Raw genomic sequence first — 14,262 nt, 5'->3', positions numbered from 1 at the left:
GACCCCTGATGCTCACTTCTAAGGAGATAGAGAAAAATGATGATAACAGTTTTAGATTTGACTTAAATTTATTGTTTTATTTTTTATGCTGCTTTATATTTAATGTCACCTTTTGAGGAGAGATTAAAATTTGCTTAAATGTGGTCAAGTGGTAGCAGTCATTCTGTAACTCACATCAAAGAAGTCCTTGTCCTCTGTACATTTTTAAGGATAGGATATATTTCCAAATCACAACTTATTGTCTGACTCTATACTAATGGGACAGGATTGATCTGTGACATAATTCACGTTCACAATTCCTTGAGACCATATAATGATTCCATGAGAGATGAAGACTTCTACTGACACCATTTCTAATCACTGCCTACCTTTTAAAAGGAAACAAGTGTAGGAGCACAGAGGGAGTGGTAGTGCACTTTCTTACTCTGAGAAAGATGACGACAGGATGAGAAGCTAGGGAAACTCCAGGGATTACACTTTCTTTGAGGGCACGACATGCTAAGAGATCTCATCTTGGAACCCATGTCTCATGGCATCCTATGCAGAGATCCCACCCACAGTGTAAATTCAACTATTGTGGAAAAGAGTGACAGAATTTGTTGTTGTTGTTTTTTTTTTTAAAAAAAAAACCACTTTGTACTGTACACTATATGCTTTGTTACAAAGATTTAGCAGAAAATTAACTATTCAGTGAATCAGTAAGGAAATATTTTAAGGAGTTGTATGTCTTGGTTGATTGATTTTTCCACTGAGTTAAGGAAGTTTATAGTGTTGGGGTTTTTTGTCTCTGCATATACATATGTCTTCAGATGTTTACATGGTGGGTGTCTAGCTGTAAATCAGTGAAGAATCAGGAGAACAATTCAGTTACCTAAATGAATAGGTGTCAAGGCACCTGACAGGGTATCGGAATTGTAAGTAAAGAAACAGAATCAAGTTCTTCTGTTCACAGGATAGCAAGATAAAGAAAAGAAACATATTCTCATTTGCATTGTCATCTACAGTGTCTCTTCACTACGAGCTGAATTAAATTGAAAGAGAAGTGAACCAAATATAATATTGAAGATAAAAATATCACTGGAAAAATGAGTTTTCTTGGAAAGTCAGAGTGAAAGCTAGGGTACTCATTGGGGAGATAGTCTACAAATTAATTCAAATGTAGTCAAATTGAAAAGAGCAGCCTACACATTTTGAAATGTTATATTACTATCAAAGTAGCCTTTCCTATTCCTTCTGGACTGCCCAACATATCTCTGCTACTGCCTTCAGAATATAATGGTAGGTGGAAAGAAGGAATAAAGAAGTCATTTCCTTTGATGTTTACAGTTTGCTGCCTAATACAATCTTCTACACCAACTGATTTATGGATAATAAAACTGGTAAGAATTAAAATTAAAAGAAAAAAAAATCACAAAATTCCTTAGGACAGGAGTGCTGAAAAAATATGCATTTATAACAATATAAACATTTGGATCAGCTCAAACATTTTGTCTGACTAAAACAGAAAGATGGAAGTGTGTCATTTGATATTGCCTCTTCCTTTCATGTAGACTTTTATTTTACCTGTAGAATACTAAATAAATCTAGTAAATAGTATGTAAAAAAAAATAATACAGTGTGTAAATGAATTTTTCAGTCACACAATACCATGTATAAAGTGGAAATTTTCTATGATTTCAGGATCTATGTTGAATTATTGCAAATGATGGATCATGTTGAAGTGACGACAGTATCACCTAATGAGAGACGGAAACAAAATTTTTGTTAAGTCGAGTAGTAAAAGCTTCTTTCCTAACCTCTACTCAAGAGATATAAGATTGTTGTAACAGACAAGATTATTTTGCAATACATTGAGAAAGGAGGTAATAGTCACTGCAAATTTGGCTAACGTTTTTTTGTGTAAATGAGTTTAGAAGTGGTCTGGCAAGTTAAGAAAATGATGAGGAGCAGGTAGACCATGTTACAGGTAGTTAAGCAGTGTGGCAGAGTAACATGCCCTGAGTACAATTTAGAATGGATGTATTCTAAAGAAGCTCAAATATGAAACTGACAGAGCTTCAGACAACTGACCTAGCACATTGTGTAACTCTAGAGTACTAGCGCATTATACCAGGTGGGCCATAATAACTGTATTATTCCTATTGGAGATTTGAAACTAAGTGGGGCTGACTGTCAGAAATAAGTCAACCAAAAGCAGCTTTTAGCATTTAAAAATTAGATATTTGAACTTTCATACACAAATGCACTACACGTTATAGAAAAAAATTGCTAATACGTCTAGAAAACACAGTAAGTGTTCCACAGTGCAGTCCATGTGGATTCTTACATTTCACAGAGGGTTTTCCAGCTGGATATAGCTGACCTATGACCCTGAAGCCTGGCAGTTCAAAAATCAGCTTGCTAAGACACAAGTTTCAATAAAGCAGGAATTACATCTTGTAACTATTTTACTATCAGAAATGTCATGTGTACCAGGAGCTCAGCATGGTGTACCTTGATTCGGTGTGACACGAAAATATTAGACAGCCATTGTAAGGACAAACCTCCAAGCATATCTGTCCCAGTACTGCAAACTGTGTAAACACTGATATGCTAGCCCTAAGGAATGCAAACGAATCTTACCATAAATCTAAGGAAATAATAAGAAATCTTTGTATTCCCACGGAAATTTACCTCAGATACAGTAAAAGATAGTCAGACCAAATAATTTCCAGGTGAAAAATTTGCACCTTGAAAAGCCATGGCTTTCTCTGGCAGAAAGCAAACACTTCATGTTTAATCATCTAGCTCCAAAGCTTGCTAAAATTGTCCTGAATACTTTGTATGACTTTAAATGGGTATTAAATCAGGACAAATTGGAATGATAATGCTTCAGCAGAGGTGAGTGTGAAAAGAGAGCTGAACACATAAATTTGTAGGATGAGGTAAAGAGACATTGAGTCTGAAGTTGGACATAGTAAGTTAATCAAACTGAAGAATAAAAATGTGGGCTACATCTGTCTTAATGTGGGCATCTATGATTTAGATGTCTGCATATGACCAAATCACCGTGATCTCCATTTATAATCCTAATGTTCTAGACTCTTCTCAGAAAGCAATTTGTATTATCCAAATTTAAGTGAATCCCACAAAATAAACAAACAAAAAAAACCCCAAAACCAAAAAACAAACCAAAACCCCCAAAATCCAGACACCTTAAAAAAAACATGTTTATGCTATTTTATTGAAGTTTTGATCTACACAGCATATTTCTTCTGTTATGCATGTATCTTAATCTTAATTTCTATTGGACATCTCTCTGTTCACATTGCAAAACCCTAATTATTCTTGCTACCACCCAATGGACACTGCAGTAAGTTATAGGTCAAAAGATTGTTGAATATGAATTACAGTTTGTCAGAAAAAGGTAATGGAAAGAGGAATACAATAGCAGGGATGTGCCAAAAGCCAAAAATAAGCTGGAAGGTGACTTACCATCTTTCTAGCTTATTTCAAAAGCTAGTTAACCCTACAGTTACACATGGAACCCCACAAGAAACTAAATTTGTATTTATGGCCATTCAGTTTTTTGCTTATAATTATAATTATATATATATATATATATATATGTATGTATAACGTTAAAGTACTCATATGCACATACAAGCCATTTTAAGTACACAAAAAAATCACTAAATATTTCTCTTCAGTCAAGAATCATATAACATCAGACCTAAAATCCTTACTGCATTAATATTATACTTAGATGATACATTTACCAATGTATAATACAAAAGGACATTTCTAATATTTTTCTGCTGTTCAATATTCCTTCCAAACCTTCCTTGCTAAGATCCTTCATGTTCACTGTAGTGCTAAGAACTTAATTACCTTTACATGATTTAAGAAGTCATCTACAAAAAAACCACCATTTGGGCTGAAATTTTTGAAGACTGCATAGCAAAAATGGGTGACTTTGCAATGAGTAGTATACAGTAGAACTGACAAAAAAATTAAGACTGACTTAGAGCTATTTTGTATGTCTACAGATTTAATGTCAAGTAGTCTACTTTGCCCATTGTTAAATATTTTTCCACACCTAGCTGTAAGGCTAAATAATTGTCCGTGAATTTCTCCATTTCTCATGCTAATGGTCAAAATATTGCTCATCCATTGTCCTTTTCAGTACTGATGTTTACTTGCTGAGAAACAAGATGGTTTTCACTACTGAGGAAAAAATATATTTTTTTAATTTTACTTTTGACAAGGCAAAAATGTTGGATGTGATAAAGGGTAATTTAGAAATAAATATCACCATGGCAACTGTGAGAGCTGGTCTTCAACAACTAGCTAATTCTCAGGAATCAATTATTATTCCTGATGTTAAAATTCATATGCATATATCCCTTGTATAATCCCTGTTTATCCAGATAAATTACATTTCAATTTTTTTTTTCTTGTAGGCATGTCACAAATACTTTAGTTTCTTCTATTCACTGTTGTCAGTGTGGTCTTATGATCATCTCTACATTGTTTTTAAATTCTTCTTATAAACATGGAAAACAAAAGAAAACTTTTCATCAAGCATCAGCTATCCTTCTGTTCATGTCTTTGTTTTTTCTGCCGAGGCTACAATATATTATATTTCTCAGCTGTGTGAAGTCAGAGAGAAAAAAGATGGAATTCTGATATCACTGAAACATATTCAGAGCAGATGTCCCTTGTCTTGCATCAGAGGGCAAGCTAAGCGAATATGAATTGTTATTTTCAAGTAAATAAAAGTGGTAAGTGCAAACTTATCATGTAGGATTCTTTAATTGTTGAATACCCTTCCTAGTAACTTGGCAAAGGTGAAGAATGATGTGGTTTAATTAGCAGCAACAACAGCTAAGCATATTTGGGTTAATCAGGTCTCAGGGATATTGTGAAGAACTTCAAAAAGACTTTGGTGAATAGGTAGCGTTATTCTGGATGAAACAATTTTCATTGAAGGCAAAGTGGTCAATGTTGGAGGGAATAATACGACCTACTTGTGTATGTCTGAGTTCTAAATGAACTGCAACACAAATGAGAAAAACAGAAAGCACCAACACTGACAGATCTATAAAAACTTTTACAGTGGAGGTCATAAAGCGAACAAAATGCTTACCTGAAACAGGATGCACCTAAGAAGGTGGTGAAACTAATACATCAATTCTTGTAACGTTATTATATAAATACAGAAGTATTTCACTAGTTAAAATACTTTTTTTGTTTCTGGTCACACCAACGAACAGATGAAGGGAAAGAAGAAAGTTGTTTTTTTTTTTAATTAGATCTTTATAGCAAAATTAATATTCAGTTTCTTCCTGTTCTTCTTAAACCGTATTTACTATTATCAATAATGTCTGCTCTGATTCAGACACATATTCCATGACAATGGGGCTCTGAAAAGAGGAAAATGTCTTTCATTGTGAAGGTGAGAGTAATATGAATGATTGCCAAAGGTACAAATGTAGACACACAAAACATAAGAGTTCTTTCTATACATTTCAAAAGTGTGGCTCCATGGCTAACCTGCCCAGGAGCCGTCATGCAGGATGTCATGAGTTCTTTATCTCAAGCATCAGCACTGCAACTATAACCCAGTTGGATACAAACCCCATTATGGAATTCCGCTCAATGTGAATGTATCTTTTATTTTCACAAAGACACTATGAACTTTTATTAAAGTTTATATTATGCCCATCCTTAATGACAGTGGAATACTGACTTCCAAGTGAGATCCCCACAGAATTGTCAAACAACTTTTCATTGCCTTCTACTTTGAATGTTATTGCAATTATTGTTTACCCCAAAAAAGTAGTTCAAGAACTGCTGTAAAATTTTCTATTCTCATTCTTTATTTTAAAATATGGCAATGAAAGATGCTTGATAATTTGACACAGATGGTTTGTATTCACTACTTGTAGTTAATTTCTTTTTATGTTATTATTGACAGTTTAATAACGTTATAATGCTCTCTTTGGTAATACAAAGAATCTTTTTTTAAAAAAAAACCCAAACAGTTCAGGCATGTTCAGTAATTACTGTGAACAATGTATTTAACAGTCCTTTAGCATCTGTTATATTGCAAGTCATTTTATTTTGATTATTGAAGTAATGGTTAAAAATGTTGCAGTTAGTGATATTCTATGTGCATAATTCAGTATATTTTCCAAATATTCCCAACAGAAGACAGTCACGAAGGACAATGAAGCTGGTGAAGGGTCTAGAGAACAAGTCTATGAGGAAAGGCTGAGGGAACTAGTGTTGTTTTGCCTGGAGAAAAGAAGACTCAGGGGAGAGCTTATCGCTCTCTACAACTGCTTGAAAGGAGATTGTAGCAAGGTGGGTGTTGGTCTCTTCTCCTAAGTAACAAGTGATAGGACAAGAGGAAATGGCCTGAAGTTGTGCCAGAGGAGTTTTAGATTGCATATTAGGAAAACTTTCTTCACTGAAATGTTTGCCAAGCATCGGAACAGTCTGCCCAGGAAAGTGGTGGAGTCCCCATACCACGAGATACATAAAGATGTGATTTAGTGGTGGATTTGGCACTGTTAGGTTGATGGTTGGACTCCATGATCTTAAAGGTCTTTTCCAACCTAAACAATTCCATGATTCTGTGAAGTAAATTATTCATTTTGTCTACTTAACTGTTTCTTTTAAGCATTGAATATTTGAAAAGAAACAACATTTATACATTTTTGGAATCTGTCTCCTATTCTATAAACAATCGGAAAAATGCATGGGGTTAATATTTTTAGAAATACGTGACATAGATGCATTCCTCCATTTCTGTCTCAAAGCAAACAAGCCAGTTCGAGACCAGTTGTTCCTGTACCTATTTCTAGTTAAAGAATCTGTGGCAACAGTTTTAATTCTGGATTACATGAAACAGGCTACCAGTCAAAACTCATTAGGAAAAGCTTCAATCGCCTCCTTTTATTCTCAAAAATTATTTATAGAGAAAAAAAAAAAAGGGAAATGAATACAGTTTTGCCAATCCCTTACACAAAATGTCCTGTCTAGGGAAGGGAAAAATCCTTGTAAGGAAACTAAATACAGTTACAATTAAGTATGAAACAATATCAATGTGTGAAACCCTTCATAGGTCAACCACAGAAGGCTTTCAATGGTACTGGGTAGGGTTTAGCTAGAACTCAGAATTTCAGTACCAGTAAACTATCTTGATGTGTGGCTTACATTCCACATCAAAACTATAAATATTATTTTAAATAAAATTTTAATTTGAAGGAATGGAATACAGGTTTAGATATATGTTAATCCATCATAAAGCAAGGGATTACCATACTTAAATCAGACTAGACCAAATGCTATGGTCCTCAGATAAGCCCTACCTTAGATTTTTTTTCCATACCAGTGTGGAGACAAGTTGGAGGTGATGTTAGAAGGGAGGCTGTGCAAAGTCAAGGTAGAAAAATTTACAAACCTTTAGAAATCAGAGACTGGGCCTAAGAGTTTGGTTATTTAGGTCAACCCACCATAAGAATGTCAAAGCCTTAGTACTTTAGGATATGTGGCATCAGTCTTTAATCAGGTACATGGCACCAACAACCAGCTTGCTAATCAGAAGTACCTAGCCGCTGGAATACATTTGTTTGCTTAGTCAGTAAAGATGAAATTTAGGTTCAGCTAACATTACCCAGTAAATTTGTTTCTTATGATATATTTCAACCTTTTGTGATTAAAGATTCTGAGAAACCTGAAACTGTCATTAACAAGTGCTGGTAAATACAACTGGTAACTTTAGTTTCCCAGGAACATTTTATTCAACTCTGTATTACAGTATCTCTAGGAGATTGAAGAGTCGGGGGGGTGGGTGGGGTGGGGGGGGGCGGGCGGACGCGGACGTGGGGAAGGAAGTAAGAAAAGCCTTAGTTACTGGGTAAAAATAGAACTGTTGGAACAGAGTGTTATTGATGCTTCTAAAGTTATTGTTTAAACTTCAGATATTTCAGTATTAATGTCTCCTGAAGCTTAAAATCATAAATTGCTGATGAATGTGGTTTAACTTTTTAGTTAGCATCCAACTAAAATGATTAGTATGATTAAAATCCTACTCAGAATGTATAAGGATTTTTTTTAATCTAAATTTCTTAGTTAAGTCCAATTTAATGAGTGTAACATTGGTTTGTATACATTTTTATTTTATATATGTATAAATTTTCATTTAAATCAATGCAGTATCATTCATAGTCTTATTTGTAATACAATTCAATTTTCATTCAAAATTTTTATCAGTGTTTGAAGCTACCACCATACCACACCTTTCTCATTAAACAATGTAAATCCAGAAATTCTAAGATATTAAGCTTTCCAGCATCCTTAATTTTCACTTTTCATAAACTGAGTAAAATTGATAGGATTTTTTTAAATTATTTGTCACTAAAAAATAATTTTTAATAAAAGTAAAACATTTTGCAGTATATTGTTGATTTTACTTTCATATGGTAGTTAAGCAACCTTTTGGTTGCTCATAATTCTCTTGTAATTTATTTTCACTCTTACAGCTTCACTTCTGTTCTTATGCAATACAAATATTATTATCAATACTTTGAGTTAGTTTTCAATTTGTTTTATTAATAAATTTCCTATTTTCATATGCTTTTCATAACAAAATAGAGGAATTTGGCCTTACTAAAATAAGTTTTTTGATTGTTGCAAAAGCAATTTTCCATTTCAACTTATAGTTCTTTCCTTTGTACCTGTATTTGTTACTTAACTGTAGAAATTCTTATTGACAAGAAGCACTAATGTTTGTGCTTTTCTCAAAAACCCATATTAATTAAATTTGGATTGCATTAGTTGACAAATTCACAGTAAAGATGGCTACAAAACTTCCAGTGAAGTCATTTAACTAGAATATACTATTGTACTAAGACTACAGTGTTGGGTTTTTAATTCCTCCCCCCCCCCCCCCTTCCCCCCAAGTAGTTCGGTTTTTACAGTCTTTATTGACTCAGATTTGTGCAGTGGAATAATGCAGTTCCACAAGACCGAGACATTCAGGACTTCTATCCTCTGCACTATGGAAGTAAAAGCCTGAAAGCACCGAAAAACTCAGGAATTCTAAGTTATTTACTGCAAAGGCAGATATCCTAGCAGGAAAGGATTAGGATAAGCCTACAACTCCAGGACTGACCAGAGTCAATTATTCCAAGGTGGGTAGTCCATCGGTTACAGCTTCAGAATACTTAGCTAAACCAGGACATCCAGGTACATGACCTTTAAATCCATTAGGAAGTTTAATCCAGCTAGGACCCTTAAATAGGCTGGTAGATACGTGGGGGTAGCGCTCAAACCTAAACCTCAAGTTTCAAAAGTTCCAAAGCAGTGTACTGCAGGGTGACTGTTCCAGACTCTGGAAGCTCAGAAAACACTTAAAAATATCTCACATCTTGTCAGATTTTTATTTTCTTACCAACCAATTGTTCTCCAAGGACAGTATAAGTGGTATATCAGTGTACAGATATATGTATGCGTATACTATATATACATATATAATATATAATATTTATTGAAGTAAATCTGAACTTTATCACAGAATGACAGACTATATCTAAAAGCATTTCCAAATACATCCCCACAGTACCTCTGAGCAGTTGATGTCTGACTGGAAAGAAGCTTCAATTTTTAAGGTAAATATGTTTGTCTCTTTACTGTGAGGCCCTGATGAGACTACTCTGCTGAAGTGCATCTCCAGTCACAAGAGATAAATCAACCATAGGCACAAGGTAATTTGTCAAACATGCAGTTAACATTTGTTTTTTAAAGTTATAAGTACTGAAGATTAGTTCTGCAGGTAGAACTAAGGCTATTTGTTGTCCTTATGATTCAAGATCTCTAGTAGACTAATCTATCAATGAATTTATTTTTCCTATTTTAATATGTTTAACAAAGCTTTTCTGATCCAAAATCTTTTTTTAAGAGTGTTTCACTGCTATCTTAAAGATTATTTAGTTGGCACAATTAAAAGTGCTCAAAAAAGAAAAAATATTTTTCTGGGCAGTCAGATTTTGAAGTCATTACTTTGGATCTAACCACAGGTGGTGATGTGGTAGTTTAAGAGTTAGAGGGAAAACTGCAGATCAGAGTTGACTATGAAAGGGAATATTTTGTTCAAAATAAGAGATAAACAGCATCAGAGTTAGGGAATTTTTTGAAGGATATGTAGAATGAGGAAATACCTATAGATACCTCATTAATGTCTCCATTTCACACACCTATTCAGTCTCATATGATGAAAAACTATAGATGTAGTAGCATAATAGAAAATTATAATATCTTTTTATCCTTTTTTTTTTTTTAGTTTTAAAATAAATAAATAAAAGCCCACTGCAATTTAACAATAGTGGTATAAAATATTCTAAAATTATTTAGAAGTTTCACATGCAGCACTCAGAAGAAATGACGCAGAATAATTCCCTACCAGCAAGTGTATATTTATACACATGAATAAGTAAAAATCAAAGAAGTACATAAACATGTTTTTATTCTATAGTTGTAGACCAGGGTACTGGCCTCCAAGTAACAGTATTTGAAAATGGGGGAGAATGTGGCATCACAGCATCTCTCCCAACACGTGACTTGGAACATACACTACTCCAGATGGTAATAACAGAAAAGGAGTTACAATCCCGTAGTACCATGTGTAATTTGTTCTTGCATGATATGTGAACTGCTGAATTCTTTCATATCTCATTGAGTGTGTACAGGAATGTAGGGGCTCAAAATTTTATTTTCTGGATGCTGTGGAAGAGACCGTAGGAGAAGCAATCTGGCTTATCTTTAGTATGTCATTTCACAAAATGCTTCAGGACAAAATGTGCTGAAGAATGCATATTTTGTGTTCTCTAAGGAAAGGTCAAAACCTTCACATAGTAGGGAAAAACCAGTTGTAAAATGAGTCAAAGAACTTTAGAGTTATGTAGATTTTGGAAATTTCAGGGTCTACCAGATCTGAGAAAAGCTGAGGGTACACAACACCTATAAGAAAAATCTCTTAAATAACAATCCTCTGTGAAACTAGAAGTCAGTGGATATCATTTCAGCTTTTAAATAACAGAGTTAGTCTCTGATGCTGAAAACAGGCATGCACATGTCACCCTTTATGCAGGTGAATGAGGGTTCACTCATCTGTTTGATGTGTTTGAGTGTGTTTTTATGATTGAGGCTTTACTGTGAAATAGTTAAATTTTTGTTGCACATTTAGAGAAAATCTGACAAATAACCAATTAAACCGTACCTATTTGCATTTTCAAGCGTTTAAATGGGATTATTTTAGATTTACAGTCTGGAAAAAGGACAAAATAGGATTTCAAAAACTGTAACGAAAGTTTTAAATCTCCAAACATCTTGTGCTATCTGCCTCACAGTTTCCCTTGGATTAAGGCCAACAAAACAACTCTGTGAACTTCCTGTTTTATCCTGAAAATTCAGGAAGACCACGCTCTTGGGCTTTTTGAGCCCCAAAGGCTAGCTACAAATACCTGCCCAGAAATTATTTATGACAATATAGACACATCAGTATGATGAGCTTTCAGTCAACTGATCAGCTTGCATTTTGAAAGTCATACTCACTGGAAGTCTAAATGAAGTAATAAACAAATAAATTAATTAATAATAAACTCACAGTTAGCTAATTATACAACCAGTTTCTGTTTCTGTTTCAAAAATTACTCTGAACTGGGTCAAATGTTTTGTTCTGTATGTTTATAGCCCATTCTATGTTTATCCCATAATATCATTCTGACTTTTTCACAGTAATGTCTGTTAAGTGTATCAGGAGGAACAGTGTCATTTTTCATCTTCATAGGATAAGGAAAAAGATGGACAGAATAGGGAGTGAGAAGACAGTGTGAAATTAGAATTTGTGCAAACCCTTGAAAAGGCTTGCTGTCATGTTCTACATATGACGTAAGTTACATTGCCTCTGCTCCCTTTCCATCAGCAATTAATTTGTTTCTTATTAATGTAGTTTAAGACATCACCTTAGCATGGAGTTGACGTGAGACTGCCAAGCTGGATTAGTTAATTTTGTTTAAATATCAGATGAGTCAGAAAATCTTGTTCTCTTGCTGAACATAAATCTTAGAAGAAGGTTTCACGTAGTAATATTCTTTGTCATTTAGTACAAGAAAACTTGGTTTTTCTAATATTCAGAAACTTACTATTTCTTCAGACAGTGTAGGTAGTAAATTTATTTTGTCTAGGACTTGGAAAATACAAATAAAATTAAAAGGGATTAAAAGTCTAAGTAAATTAATTTAAAATTTGTAACGGGATATATGCAGATGGTTTTTCTCCAATACTTGCTCAAATATCTAGTGCAAGTTTAAAAAACAGATAAAATAGGAAGTGAGTTTAAAATTTGCATTTTAAATGTACTGATAAGTGTTACCTAACAGGCCCCAGAGGTCATTCCTTTGTGCGGAAGAGGTATATGGCTTATTCCTGCTTAAAATCAATTATTTGTTTAACAAGTCCATCAAAAGTACTGATGTAGTAACATTGTGCTTACTACCACACCTGTCTCTCTCAGAGCACTGAGGCTGAGATTCTTAGTTTTTCTTTAGTGGGACCTATTTGTTTAATCCTTGTGTTGCAAGATAGCCAAACATCTGACAGGAAACAAAGGTTCTCTAACACTTTTCTAATGGTGTCACATTATTTCCTTCCATTAAATTTCAGATGAATGACTGATTTAATTTTTACTTTATGGTGCAGCAGAATAGCTGTTAGTAGGTCCGGTAGCCATCCATAGCCCATGTTTCTATTATGAGCATTTAATAGCATTTAATGTCACTACATACGTGTAGTAGATCTTACCATCACAATACTGATAGCAGTAAAATGTCTTAAGACACAACTGTATGACTATTTCATGTACTAAACTCTTTTATGGTAGCCCTTATTTTCTAAATAAATACACTTTTCACCATGGAAGTGTTTACCTGTCACCATCCATCATGATCATTTTAATAGTATCTCCTGTTGACCTGATCATCTGGACTGCCTACTGCAAACCTTTACTATTTTGCAGGCCATTAGTTTTACAAATTTTAATTGCATATAGTTTTGACAGCTTTAATTTTCCTGATATCCTAGAGAGATCTTATCAAAAGATGGCAAATTATTTCAATTAATGCTGCAATTGGTGCATTAGGTGGGACTGCACAGTTGGGGAGAGAGAGATACAAGAAAGAGAAAAGTTTAAGAAGTTATCTGAATCTAAATTCAAGCTTAGGGTTAAATGTGACATTAATCATAGCCTTCGGAAACAGATAGGCAGTAACTGGTATTAGTCTTCCCTAAGTTGTAAACATATCTTTTCAGATAAGTTCCTCCGTGGTAATTTCTCTCCTGATGTTTTGTGGATGAAGCAATTTAGTATACTTACAGTCTAGGTTTTGTTCAACTAAGCAAGACAAAAATAAGCAAAGTTTGGTTCCTGTAATTTTCTTTTGTTCCCAGTCACTGTTTATTTCATTAACAACTTCCACAAGGTTCATCAGAGCTTTTCAGTTTAAACTGTTGTAGTCCAAGTCATCATCCCTTCTGGGTACAATTGAAGAAATCTGAAATATGGCAACACACTAAAATTTTTTGCAACACCTTTCAAACTGAAAGGAACAATACATTAACTTCCTTGAAGAAAGGAAATAAGTGCTGTTAAAATCAGGTTAAATGTATGTGTTTTGGGGACTGATCTCTTAAAAACCATTTTGGCTTATAGCCAGCTGCTTCCATACCATTTTGTACCTGTAACACACTTACTTCTTCTGTATCACAGAGGTAAACGGAAGGCAAAACAACGCTTACTGAAAACTTTTGGGTTTGCCTTGTCATGTTCTTTTATTACCTTTGTCATTGCAAAGCTATGTACTAATCTTTCTTGAGAGCCTATAACCTTCCAGTTCCTTTTTTGACATCACAGCTATTTTTCTGCCAGTGTAGTTTAACATCCATAGCTATTGGAGCTTCAAAGTCATCAGCTGACAAGCTGGTGTTTGAGATATATATGTGAACTGCAAGGAGGAAGAAAAGCTCTTAGTTAAAAGGAAACAGAAAATAAATGCACTGTTAATCAAGAATGGTTTAAAAAGCAACCTCTGTTTTCAAATTAATAGAATCGCCTCATTATACAGGCAACTGTGTTAACCCAAAGTGCTTTGATTTGTTTTTATTAAACAAACGCACTTTGTCTCCTTGATTAATAATTATAAAATCATTAAACAAACA

This window comes from Falco rusticolus, chromosome 2, assembly GCF_015220075.1.
Source record: "Falco rusticolus isolate bFalRus1 chromosome 2, bFalRus1.pri, whole genome shotgun sequence".
In the NCBI taxonomy this organism is placed as follows: Eukaryota; Metazoa; Chordata; class Aves; order Falconiformes; family Falconidae; genus Falco; species Falco rusticolus.
Note: the sequence above shows the minus strand (reverse complement) of the source record.